The following is a 14,402-nucleotide window of genomic DNA, read 5'->3' on the forward strand; positions in this document are numbered from 1 at the left end:
CAGCTTCTCAGCTGCTTATATCAATTGCAGTCAAAAACGGTAAACAAAACCATATAGTCTGTTTTAAGCGGAAATAACTTTTATGTAATCATTTTTGAAGTAATTTAATTAACTCTCACATAAAGGCAGGAACCTGAAGTGAAAGTTGTAAATACCTTTCAGGAGAAAGGATGTGGGGAGAATGATGTGGTTTCAAGAGACAGGGAATACAACCTTAGTCCCTCTGCGCACATTCATGCGCATACCTTTACTATTTTTTTTCTATGGAGTGCCCATCTCGTTCAGTAAGTGGATAGTTATTGAGCATTACTTTTTATTCCCCTTATTCAGCATGTCTCCTAAGGCTGTAGAGAAGGCGTAGCAGCTAAACGCTGCGTTTTCTACCAGATAGATGTTTAATGCCATTTCCATTTTACCCAAGACCCTTTGGTTGAATAATGCAAGCAGGTTCATTCAGGATTTACAAAGAACTGTCTAATCAGGTTGGGCACCTTACCATTATCATTCCTGTTACTAAGCAAATACTTTTCCCTCCCCATCACAGTGTTAATTTATTGCAAAAACTATCAGGCTTCTATTGCTGTAAGGAGTGATTTTGAATAGTTTGTTGTCCTGATGTATAGCTAAGTCTCACCTAAACTCTTAGCAGCTGCTAGGAAATGAGATGCTATATTGCTGACAAGTCAACATAAGGTATAGTAAGTGGCGATGAGAGTTGACATTGTTATTTAAACATAACATCAATTACTAAAACAAACAAAAACTTGAAGGAGGCCTGTGTGCTTGAAAGCTTTTTTTCCAGCTGTATGAATTAATGCATTAAAGGATTTAATCTCTCTCCCTGTGACTTTGCCATACTTGAAAGCAAAGCGATGTACAAATAATGGAAGCCATGGAAAACTGGGGTCTCCTATATACCCCATAATCTAGAAACAATTCGGTGGTGCCCTTGGATACGATAATGGGAGTTGGTATCAAGAATGAATAAGGGACGTCCCTAGGACTACTAGCTGCTCCTGACTGGTCCTGACAAAAAGAAAGGTTTCATCAAGTGGCAGGGAATAAACAAAAAATGGCCAAGGCATGTGCAGGGGCAGCTCAAGTCTACCTGGCAAGTCAGTGCCACAGCTTTACGCCTGGACTTAACTACAGGCAGCTGGGAAGCTGCTTGGACGGACGCCGTGGTAAGCCTAAGCAAACCCTGTGAACATATTGTTGTATTTGGAAAGCGTCAGCTCATAATAAATCACTAGTCAGCACTAATCAGAATTAAAATGTTGTAAGGGAATTTAAAGCAGAATAATTGTGTCATCTTTCAGGTCTATAAAATAACCCACGTCTCAACGTACTCCCGTTCCGTCGTGCTACAGTACCCAGGGACTTCAGCTTGATCACACGCTTAAAAATCACCCGTGTGCTCTGAAACCACCTCGATCTAAGGTCTTCTGCAGTATTTTTAATGCAGCTCCTGCCAGTTACAACAGAAAAGGCGATGGGCAGGAGCAAGCTGCAGAGTGCTCTGCAAGGGCCAGAACCTGCCCCTCCTCATTGTCGGGGCTATGGCTTAGACTGGCTCAATAAAAGCTCTCTGTGGTTGTAAGTGGGGTAATGATATCTTTGTCTTGACACAGTTCACCTCCTCAGCCCCTCTCTCACAAGAAGCAGAAGCGTTTTTCTCAGTATTTTCTTCACAACCACAAGAAGCAGAAGTGTTTTTCAATTCGTGCTGAAGCTCTAGGCCATGGTTTGTGGCAAGAAGTGGAAAATCTCTGTGGTTTCAAAGCACATGAAGTCTTGTGCATAAAATGCAATCCAACAGCAAGACCTCCCTCATGATAGCCATTTCCATATAAATCACAGAATTTTAATTTCCCATCTTTGCATACCCTAGTAGCAGTTCTAAGCATATCCCAGATGGTATTCATTCACAGGCAAAAGACACGAGTTTTTTTCTACATTATCTGCCAGTACATCTGCAGACCTGTGGAGTGCTTCATCCCTACAAGCTGGGGAGAGCACGACACCAACAGCGTACTTCCTTCCCTACAACCTTGGGTTGGACGGTATCAGTAAATCTGAGAGAAAACAAATTGACTTTCATTGCTGAGAGGTCAACGAAAATAATCTGGTTTTTAAGGGCAGGAGGCGAGACGGAGAAGCGAAAGGCAAAAAGTTCAAACATGGGCATGTCAGTTGGGAGCTGGATGCATACACTAAACCACCTAAGTTTGTGTGCTGAGGTCATGCTAAAAGTCTATGGCAGAGGTTGGAATAGGAACAGACTTTTATGGTGTTTGATGTCAATCCATATATTTGCTTGACATTTGTACACATTACTTTTTAATTTAATTAGGTTAAAATCTGAAAAGGTGGTTGAAATAATGGGGTCTACGCAATCACATTCTGAAGACTAATTTAATTTTACTTTGCAGTCCAAAAGAGACACGGAAGCAGAAAGCACTGCTTCAAGTGATTAGTGCTGTTATTACAGGTGTCTATTTATGGGTGGGTATGTGTGTATTTTGGGTGGTGAGTGGAGAGATGCAAAGATAACAACAAGTGTGTGTACTTCAACCTTCATTTTCCATACTTTTTTACACTTTAAATTTCTTGAAAGCCTGTTTCTGCATATTTCACGATCTTGGAAAGCGAGCAAAAAGCTGACAGGCACTTTGATGAAGTGGCCGCAGAGTAAAATACTGGGCATGCTGAAAATTTTGTGGTCGGGTTTTTCTCTTCACAGTTTCAGCCTCTAGCGTGGAGCTTGCCTGCCAACTGCGATTAGGAAAGTGTCATCAAGCAGGCCTCGACTCTTCACCTGCTTCTGCTCTGTGCAGGTTTAGCTGCTTCCAGAGCCAGCACAACTGATATTGCTATCTCTCCTGAACAAATCAGTTCACTCCCTTCTTAAAAAAAAAACTGATAATGCAACAGAGGTATTGCCAAACGGCTCAAAGGCTCTATCCCAGCTGTCACAGCTTGCAGCACATCCAGATCGTAATTCTGCTACGGGGTTTTTGTGCTGTGTCTTGCAGTGGCCCTGGAAAGTCCTGCTGACCTCAGCAGGGACGAGATGTGGTGGCACACTTGCTGTCTGAGGCAATGGACTCAGCGATGGGATTTGGAAATAGTGCTCAGCCCACTCGCTGCCCATTCAAAGACGAAAGCCATCACTTGGGCTCCTTCAGCAAGAAGGCAATAACAAGATCAATTCCTATTAATTATTGCTTAACTATTATGGTTAAGATTACTATGACCTACCACTGTTATTAAATCAAATATGAATGTGCTACACAAATCCCATGCAGGGATTATTGAAATGAAGGACAGGACTCAGTCATCAGTTATGCTGCATAATCTCCCTGCTGCTGACGAGATCATACAGGTACGCACAAAGGCTCCCTGATGAGAAAGGGGAAAAAGAAGGTCTCGCTCTTCCGTGTAACAATGGGACATTTAACCGTGCAAATATTGATTGTATTCTATTTTAGGGATTTACCAAAAAAAAACCAAACCCAAAATGATGCCTAGGCTGATTCTTCAAAACTGAAAATGGGAAATGATTGCTGAGCTTTTCTCTTGTTCTTTCACTTCATCAGTTGGACTAATCCTGCCATCAGTGATGAAGGAGGTACAAACGCTGAGTAAATCTTTATAGTCACCTCCTCTAAAATGTTCAGCTTTACATAGCGAAGTCACTTGCTCTGTGCCATCTGGAATCTGTGCAAAAATAGTCTATCAAAGAACTTTACTTTGCAATTTAGAGTTGCATGCACTTTAGAGTACAAGAAAGAAAAGTCATACAGTAAAGTCGCTGCACAGTTGCACAGAGAATCTGTTTTTAAAGGGCTGCCTTTAATTTTTAAATACATTTTTGAACATCTTCTGGACCACACAGGTATTTTTTGGCCTCAGAAGTGCTTTTTGTTGGCATAAAAAAGTGCTCTATGTTAGCATTACATTGAAAACGTGAAGAAATAAGAACAAATTAAGATGATGATAAAACTGCCAGGATTTTTGTGGGAAGTGAGCAGGGTCAAGGGGAAGCTTTTGTACCCAGCTGCGTATTCAATCTGTTGTTACCATTTCAGAGGTATGGGGAAGTCTGTGGGCAGGCTCTGTCACTGCTACTCAAGCCTAGGAGTACCCCATCTCCCAGGCAGTTTTATCGGTGTAGCTGGAGCTACGTTGTGTCATTGCTGAGGACTCTAACATTGGTCACTTCAGTCTCAACTCCTTTTCACAGAGGTGGATGTCCAGTACTGCCATTTGAGATGTCCTCCAGTATTCTTCCTGACCTCCGGCAGCTGTTCCCCTAAATCCCATGTCCTATCTGCCGGCCCAGGGATGTGCTGGATATCCTAGCCCACCTACCCGTGGAAGCAGACACCCGCAGTTGGGTACATGACCACGCCTGTGTGCCACATGCCGTTTGCGACCCAACAGAGGAGCCACAGGAATGACTCCTCTGGAGGCTGCCGGTCATTTGGAGGATGAATGCTATTTGGGGAGTGTTCCAAAATAACAGGTCATCCTGCTCTCTGCGCTCCAACCGATTGCCACACTAGCAGGCAGAGACTGCTGGGGTGGAAGGGCTGAGCCAGCCTGGTTGCCACAGAAGGGGAGTTTCTGCTCCCAGCTCTCCTGTTGGTCATGCCCTCCCCCTGCTTCCCCACCCCTAGCACTCCCCTGACCCCTCCAGCAGCTGATTCAGCCCACTACAGTGGGTGGGGAAGTCACCTAAAAAAAAAAAAAAAAAAAGAAAGTCAATAGCTTGTGTAGTGAGTTGCCTTGGCTCCCTGAAGGGTCAGGTCTGGCTGATGGAGGGGTGCGTGGTGTGGCTGGCGGTAGAGCTGGACCTGGGGTGCCCCCTTGCACTCTCTCAAAGGGGCCAAGCGAGCCAGCGGGTTGCAGCAGCCAACTCTTGCAACAGTGCGCTCGGCCCAGGGGTGGCAGGATGGGCAGGGGAAGAAAGAACACCTGCTAAGTACGGCAAGGGTGCTAAAATGTGAAGTGTTAATTCTCTTTGGGTTTTATATATTCCTGAGCTGACAGGTTGTTTCTCAGTTTCTGCTATCTGCTTGTTTTTATCTTGTTTTACTGCTTCAGTGATCATCTATCTACCAATCTCTAAGTTGGGACATGCGTATTGCTACAGCCAAGTGTTGTCCAAGGATAAGCCTGCAGCAGCGCAAGCTTACAGCAGAAACAACTTCTCACTAATAGGAGCAGGGTCCTTGAAACAGGTTAGCCCTAGGCCAGCTCTTCTGACCAGAAAGAGGCAAGTTCAGGTTGGCTTGGTTGACTTGCGCTCGATGTGGGAGAGGGCCCTGTTTGAGGTAATCCTGGTTTGGAAATCGGGTGTTTCAGAGTTTTGGTGCTAGGGGTTAAGCCATAAGTTGTCACATGGACATAAGGTAGGATGTGAATAGATCTGTTTTAAGTATTGTTGAATATGAAAAAAAGGGTGATAAGATCTGGAACTATTGTTTTTTCAGCATTTTTTAAAGGTGATAATATTGGGAAAGATCTTTCCAAGGATAAGAATTGCCTTCCCATAGGAAGATACAGAAATATACCATTGTCTTTGATCCCATGCTCCTTTTCTCAGTCGTTTCCCTCTCCAGTTTCCAGGACAATCCAAAGAAGAGAGGTGAGTTTTCCAGCATGCTCGTATGATGATCGAACGAAGGTTTGAATATGCAGAGGTCAGACATGACTACTGATCACCATGAGGACCTGACCAAAGGAAGATTCTTTGCATTTCCATCCAGGGCTCTTCACTACCTTCCTTAGGAAGGACAGTGAATCAATGCATTTCTTATCTGAGCACCTCATCTGTTCAAACCAACACCCAGGAGACAGGAAATTTCATCACTTGCTTCGTACGTGTATAACTTGTGTCACCAAAAACTCATGGCTTGCGGTCCCAAGGTCAAAGTGCCTATTCTTAATTACAGGAATCAACAGAATATTTGTTGGACTTCAGTCAGAAGCAGAACACGCACAAACACAGTTTATGATTATACCGCAAAATTGTGAACTTAAAAGATTTTTATCCACTGAACCTAAATGGCAGAGTTTCCAAGATGCTTCTGATAAGTCACTTCTCTGCTTCAGTTTTTCTCTGAAGAGCAAAACTAAAAACTCTCCCATCACAGCAGATACAGCAAGACTGAATTCATTACTGAGTGGTAAAAGTTTGGAGAGCCTTAGGAGGGAAGTGGTATTTTACGTACAAAGCATAATTATTATGTTGCTTATCGGCTCCTTACATTGTCCATAAAATTAAAATGTGTCATATTCATACTGTTAATAGTATAAACATTTGTCTGTGATTTGTGGTCATCGGTGAAGAAAGATCTAGATGCCATAGCGCTGTAGCTAGGTGTTAATTACTGTCATGTTGTATAATACAAGGATTGCACTTGCCATGATGATCTACTGAGACAAATAGAGAAAACTCAAGTGTGTTTTTAATTATGCCCCAGAGGGAAAGCCCTGACTGGGGAGAACACAGAGCTAAAATGAGCAATGGGAGGCATCATAGGAAGAAGGGCTCCCCGAGCTCTCCCTCGCACAAGGAGGGCACATCTACTGATTTGTACCTCCCTGAAGTGTGTACTTCAGTTCCCCCGCAGATGCTTACTCCAAAGGAGGGATGCCCTTCCTCTGCTTTGGCCCCTTGAAATGCTGCACAGGCTGATGGAGGGGAAAGGGGGCAGAGGAGCCTCAGATCAGAGAGGAAAGGTCTCCGTGCCCTCCCTCTCAGTCCCATGGCCCACAGGTGAACTGGGCACAACAGCTACAAAAAAAGATCATCTTCTTACAAGTTAAAGCTGGTGGTTTTTCTGTTTCTTGTAATGCAAGAAAATCAACCATTGAAGCACACTGGTCACCAGGCAGCCCCCAAATTAGTGGAAGGTTTTTATGTAAATAAAGAACAAGAGCCAAAATCTGATCTCAGTCATACATCCTGACCTTGTATCAGCTACCCCTGGATCAAGTACCCTTGGCCCCTGGGCCAAGGCTAACCATATGAGGTTCAACAAGGTCAAGGGCTGGGTCCTACACTTGGGTCACAACAACCCCATGCAGCGTTACAGGCTTGGGGATGAGTGGCTGGAAAGCTGCCTGGAGGAAAAGGACTGGGGGGTGTTGATCGACACCCGGCTGAATATGAGCCAGAAGTGTGCCCAGGTGGCCAAGAAGGCCAACAGCACCCTGGCCTGTATCAGAAACAGTGTGGCCAGCAGGACTAGGGAAGTGATTGTCCCCCCGTACTTGGCACTGGTGAGGCCACACCTCAAATACTGTGTTCCATTTTGGGCCCCTCACTACAAGAAGGACATTGAGGTGCTGGAGTGTGTCCAGAGAAGGGCAACGAAGCTGGTGAGGGGTCTGGAGCACAAGTCTGATGAGGAGCAGCTGAGAGAGCTGGGGTTGTTTAGCCCGGAGAAGAGGAGGCTGAAGGGAGACTTCATCGCTCTCTACAACTACCTGAAAGGGGGTTGTAGCGAGGTGGTGTCGGTCTCTTCTCCCAAGTGACAAGTGATAGGACAAAAGGAAATGGCCTCAAGTTGTGCCAGGGGAGGTTTAGATTGGATATTAGGAAAAACTTCTTCACCAAAAGGGTTGTCAAGCACTGGAACAGGCTGCCCAGGGAGGTGGTTGAGTCACCATCCCTGGAGGTGTTCAAAAAACGTGTGGATGAGGCACCTAGGGACATGGTTTAGTGGTGGACTTGGTAGTGTTGGGTTAACGGTTGGACTCGATGATCTTCAAGGTCTTTTCCAGCCTGAACAACTCTATGATTCTAAGTGCCATATAAGTGGGAAGAAATGGTAACCCTCAGTTGCTACCTCAAGGAAGCCTGCCTGAAGCACATATCCAAAATAAAATCGAATGTAAGACTGCAAAAAAGCATCGTTCTGGCTGTGCTAGCTTCTTTTCACCTGTCCAGACTGGGAGGTCATGTGCTCCAGTGCCAAAAGCAGATGCTGCATCTCTTTTGAAAATGGCAGGGACCAGTGTGTTTTTCAGGGAGAACCTCACCTCCTTTTAGGACGTAGCTGTGGTCCGCAGGAGCCAGCCCTGCTAGCTGCTGAGGGATCTCTGCTCCCAGGAGTATGCCCCAGCTCCCCACTTATGCTGGGTGGCTGTGCCCTCTTGTGGAGCCTGCGCTTTGGACACTGCTGGGTAAGGACCAGACCCAAAACTAGGCTTGGGCAAAGGTGCCAGTCAGTGCTAAAGTCCAAGTGAGCCATCCACAGCCTCCCTCCCCTCTCACCAGCCTCTGCCCCGTTAGGGCCGGGTAGGCTGTGCTTCCCCAGGGTGGTGCCTCAGGGAAGGGGCCGGTAGCAGCTCTGCCACGCAGGTTTTAAAGTCCCCGTTGATTGCAATGGTGTCACTGTTGGATGTGGGACAGTCACTGGATAAACCCCCCAGCAGCCATAGGGGCAGGCACCCGACATCCGGCACCTGGTTCCCAGGTGAGTTTTAGGCACAGAGTGCAGCAACACTCTCTGTCAGTCCCTCTCTGCTCCAGTGGAGGTTTAATTAATTCCTGCAGTCTGTACAGCAATTTCCAGCCTGCTGGCATGCTTTCTTCCCCAGTGACCACTCCATCTCTCTCCGGCGCTGAATAAAGGGAAGGCAAGTGCCAGTCTTGGCACTGGGAAACCCTGATAAGTGGGTCCTGCTGGCGAGCTAGCTCGTAGTGTTGCTTCCCCCTTGATTTGGCGGGGAGAATCAAGACTCTTGCACCAAGCGGTAATTTGGAGTTTGGCTCTGTGAGATGCGGACTGTGGGAGGCTTTTGTCAAAGCTTCACTGGATGTTTGAGCTGTGCTGAGTTCGTTACTCAGTACCATCTTTTGTACTGTCCTGAGTATTGTTAGGTACTTGCAAGCTATTTCCTTCTGTGCAGGGAACCACAGCTCGTACAGAGTTAAACGAAGCAGATAGATACAGCAAAAACGATGTTCTGCCTATGCAACTTGTTATTTATAAACTTTAGGGGAATGAACCTAGTGAAATGTATTCTACTGAAGGATGTCCTACTCTGGAAAATGGTTAGGTAGGAAGAGGGGCACAAGGTGCATAAAGGTACTTTATGAAACTCATTTGCTAATAAGAGACAGATTTGGGTAAGGGCCAGAATTACTGGGGCAGATTTTTACTGAGGGTCAACCACTTTACCTGTGTGGAAGTCAGTGGAGGTAGGGCAGTTTACATCAGCTGGTCCAAGTCTGCTATGAACTCCACCACAGCTTTTTCCTCTGCTGATAGCAATGTAGGGAAGGACTCTATTTCACCTTCACATCCAGTCCAAACATCCCAAATCATGTTTTCATTAAATGGTTTTGCAAAGACCTCCTGGATACCAAGATGAATAATAAAACTTGTTACTGGCTTATTCTCTCTGAGATGCCTTTATTGATGCACATGATCTGCATTGTGGGGATAGTTTCTGCTCTCACATACAAGAAGGGGTGTGGGATCACTTTGAATTTACCTTAGAATAGTTAAGCATTTTCAAGGGGAGACTCCTCGGTAGGGAAATTGTGCTCCATTAAAGTTAATATTCACACACACACAATTATTATGGTCTACGCATAGTGGTGGGAAAGATTTCGATCCAATTGCAGAGCGATGCTGGAAAATCCTCCCATATTAATAGCATTCTGGCATCTATAAATGAAAGCTTCCAGACTGACTTGCCATGGACGGTCTAAAGTGTCCCCTCAAGAGCCCTGAAGCCAGTGCTATACGTGTCCATGCTGTGGTTGGTGCCTAAATAAACAGACCTTGTAGCCTATCAGGCCCTCAGCTTATGTAGGTCACAGTCACTGTTTAACTCACTCAGATACATAGGAAACAGAGACGTATTTTTTCCGTATTTGTTCTTCAGTCCTCTGATAATAGCAGTTTTTTAGGATTTTTTCCTGGTGGTTTTCTTCTACAGACTTTCCAGTTTCATTTAATTTCCCAATTTAGTGACCTGAAACCTGGCACCTCTCAATTCACTCCAAGCTAGTAAGCCTTGATTTTGGAATAGTTGAGGGAATAAAGATGACAAACAGCACTACACACGCTATAAAATAAATTATTACTCCAAAAATTTAATAAAATAATAAAAAAAACCAAATACCAAACAGAGCAGAAAGAAATCACATCTTTCTACCCATCTGCACACACATGCCCCAGAACCTTTCAACCGCGCTTGGCATTTTGTACTTCTACACCACAAATTTTTCTGAGCACATTGGCCTAAATACATTCTTGCTATAACTCCAGTGACATTAATGACTGGCTTTCACAAGGGCTACATTTAACCTCAGAGGCCTGATGCACTTGTTGGGATCAGCACTGCTCGAAGGAAATCCTCATCATTTTCAGTCTCAGGCAAAGTGGTCAGACGGGCTGTGAGACTGTGCTTTTGATTCTTACCTCCTGGCTGGACCCTTGGAAATTCCCTGTGAAACACTGCACCCCAGTGCATTTAGAATAAAGCCTTGAATTTCCATAAATGCTCCTAGACTTTGTCTTTCGGCCCTTACTCTTGTGTTGCGATGGCCAGGAAGATGATCTGGAGTCAAATCAAGCCCCTTTTGAAATCAATGGCAAAACTCTTCTCATCTGTGTTTTCTCCGCAGGGGAGCCTGTGCTCTGAGCTAGCAGGCAAAGAGCAGGGACAAAAACTACTGAGGATCCATGAAGAAAGGAGAGAAAGGAAACCGAAGGAAAAGGGGAATTATTCTTGGGAGAGTGTTAAACAACTATATTCATTCAACTTTGTCACCACTGATTTTGTGCATAGAAATACTTAATGAAAAAATAAATTTCTTTTCTATGCCTATGTTTTAAACAAACATGTACCTTACTTTACCATACACCTTCTTAAAGGTAAAAAACGTTTACCTTTAATGTAAGATATCTCCTAGGTATTTTGGAAGATCCAATATAACATGCAATAAAATAGTATTTTGTATATTATAACCTGTTTGTAACACTGGAACCAGAGATCGATTCAGCACTGTATATACCTACACATATCATGACTGACATTGACACGCCTTTTATTTTTGACAGCTGAAACTAAGGACAGTTTTCCTACTGCCTTTCAAAAGGCTTTCATCTGCAATTTCAGCCCGGAAGGTTACCACCCTCTTTTTCTAACAGGACCAACCCTCTCTACAAAAAGTTGCGCAGTAGCTCAAGGTGTGGGGACGACTAAGTCAAAGTACAGTGTGATGACGGAAATGCAGGTTTTGGACTTCTATAGCGTATCTGTAGCTCCTGTTCTCCTGCTAGCTGTAATAATCACTGCCTTGCTCCAGCATCTGTTTCTTCACTCTCTTCACATTTTCAGAGCCTGGCTGATAAATGGTGACCTCAGTCAGATGGTAAGGACCTGAAGCCATCACCTGCTGGTTGATATCTCATTTATTCAAATAATTCATAAATAGAAGTGGCATAAGGACCTTAACTGCAGAAGACACTTCAAGGGCAAACCCTGCTCTATAGATTATAAGCATCCCTCACCCCCTAGGTAGAAATATTTCCTGGATCTTCTGGTAAGATTTGTCTAATTTGACCAACGCAAGTGCTAACACTTTTTAAACCCACCCGTATTTACAGAAATAAAATCTTCAAACATGCAATATGTCATTTTTATAACACCTTTTCTTCAACATCTAAAACTATTTCAAATCAGAAATCATTTTTGTTAAAATAGAAAGAAATAAAAAATAAAAAGGAGTGCAAATTTATGAGAAGTAACATTAGAGCCAGGCATAGACATGTGGGATCTATCCAGACTACAGCGTGAGCACAGTTGTACCATAAACTTTAATTATTAAACAAAACAAAAAAAGAGCAAGGCTGGATGAAATTTTGTTAGCAAATGCAGCTGAGTGTGATAGAGAATTCTGTCTCAGGTGATCACACATGAATTCAGCTGAATTAGCTTGGATCCTGTGCTCCCCTCTGCCTCCAGTAACGTATTTTAGAATGATCCAAAATTTCATCTCAACACCTTTGAAATCTAAAGGTTCAGATTTTCATTCTGAAAAGGTTTTTCTTTTCGCTTTTCAGCTCAAGAGTAAAATTAAAGGCTTCAGTTACCAGAAAACCAGAGAAATATTCATTTGTGGGTCCATTCTTTTATCTTGCCAAAAAAAAAAAAAAAAAAAGAAAAAGAGAAAGACCATTGTAGACCAGCTTCAAGCTCATTGCTTCTGTTCCCAACCTCTCTCTGGCCCTGCACGCCTGCCCTGGGCTCCCCACGGTGCTGCTGGCACTCCTCTCCTGCCTTCCCCATCGCCTGTGCACGTCTCAGGCCCCTGCTACTACCCTGGATCGTTCAGCCTGCATTGTAGATATTATAATGGGATGCACCGACCAGCTTTAACCATAGGTTTCCTTCCTGGCTCTTGTGAAAAGGAGTCCTTTTACTCTTTCTTTCCACGTCAGAATGCTGGGAATAGGTACTGCCAGAGCCAGCACTGAAATGTTTCAGCTCCCTTGTACGCGAATGTACTTAATTAAACCCGCGTGCAGGTACAGCTATAATTTGTGAGGTGTGCACTGGAGCGTGCAGGCAATGATCCCGGCATCGTATCTGACAAGCAGAACAATAAGGTGCTCCCCTGTGCAGCTCGGCCGCCGACAGCTTTCTCAGCTCTGCTGGAAAAACAGCAACCCGGATTTTACAAAGCAGGGTTTTGCTGCCGAAGGTGCCAGGCTTTTAAGAGCTACGTGAAAGCACCCAGGAACTGGCAGAGTTGAGGTACTGTTTGTTATATTCCTACTGCATCATTATGGGGTACTCGGTCTGTAAGGGTCATGGTTATAAGGAGCCATAGAGTTAAAAGGTCGTGGGGGAAACCATGTTTTTTTTCCCCACTAAATGTAGGAGCTGAAGCAAGCAATAGCTTTAATGAGCACCCAAATTCCTCTTACACGCTGAGGGAAGCAAACACATTTTCCATTTCATTTAATAATAGTTGGACCCTGTTGGAATTGGTCACTATTTCCTGAATTCCAACTTTTAAGACAAAATGCTAACTGGCATTTGAATTTTGGCACAGAAAGTGTGTTTTTACTCATACTGCAAAGGTCTGTGGGTATTATTTTTTACAGCCAGATTTCTTGCACACTTGCAAATGAAACGGACTCCTTCCTCTCGCTCCTATTGCACTGGCAATTCCCTTTCCACAAGGCAGTAAGCTGTCCTTGAGAGCCTCGGACTTCAGGACCGAGGGCCAATCATCTGTCTCCAGACAAGAAATACCAAAAGCAGAGTGCATGATCATACTGGCCTCCAGAAGCGGAAAGGCAGATCAGTGTCCAGCTGCAACCCTTCCTTGAGAGCGCAAGTAAAGCCAGTCACGGTGATCTCCGGGATCTGGATGTTCATCTCACAAGAGCCGGGCTGCCAGCGTTGGCCCTGTGTGCCAGCAGACAGTTGTCAAACACTGATGTGTTCTGGTCACTAGCGACTGGGATTATATTTAAACCAACAACCTGTAATGGAAAGATTTTCCCTTCTACTGTCCCCTAAAATGACCTGAGAAACCTGAAGTTTCATGAGAAAGTCACTGACGTTATCAAGGCTCATCGATGGTGAAGTTGAGGCAAACACCTTCAGTCGTTAGTTTTTTAGTCCTTAATGGAAGCTGGTCACTGTCATAAGCCCTCCCTCCTCCTGTACTTTGCACTCTGCACTAACTGTTGTGCGTGACTTTGTAAGGGATGATCAGTGTGTTGCTGAAATGCTTATTTTGTTTATCATTTCATTAAGGTATTCTGGGAACATTTCCAATCCATTTTCTGTATCTGTTATCTTTGCATTCCCAGGTAATATAGTTAGTTACAGCAATCTCACTAAGAAGAAAAAGATCAACCATTTGATCTCAGTTTATCAGGCTCAGAAATACATATTCTTTCTAACCTACCTCTAAGGACAAAATATTAGCAATTAAAGGCCTTGGTAGAAATCACAGTCCGCAATACCCTCTGTCCCACCTTCTGCTCAATGGGGAGAGGGGAGGTCTACACACCACAGTTGCTATTTCAGTACAAATCACACTATTACGTACTGGTTTTAGCAACAGCAACAAACCAAAAAGTGTAGTATTCCTATTATACAAATACAGTATCCACATAACTTTGGCAATAAAATGATCAAGCCCAGCATGTACCCTTTATGCTAACTATGGCTGATCCCTGATAAATAATCTATGTTGACGTCTGCTGCCTCATAGGTATAGGATATTTTTCTTCTGAGGGAGAATTTTGTATTTTTGAACATACCTAAGTCTCAACGTTTGAGTGACTACTGCATCTACCCGACCATACAAGCAAGAAATCGGGTCGGCGCTCTTAGGCAAAACCGGG

The sequence above is a fragment of the Gavia stellata genome, chromosome 5 (genome assembly GCF_030936135.1).
Source record: "Gavia stellata isolate bGavSte3 chromosome 5, bGavSte3.hap2, whole genome shotgun sequence".
Classification (NCBI taxonomy): domain Eukaryota; kingdom Metazoa; phylum Chordata; class Aves; order Gaviiformes; family Gaviidae; genus Gavia; species Gavia stellata.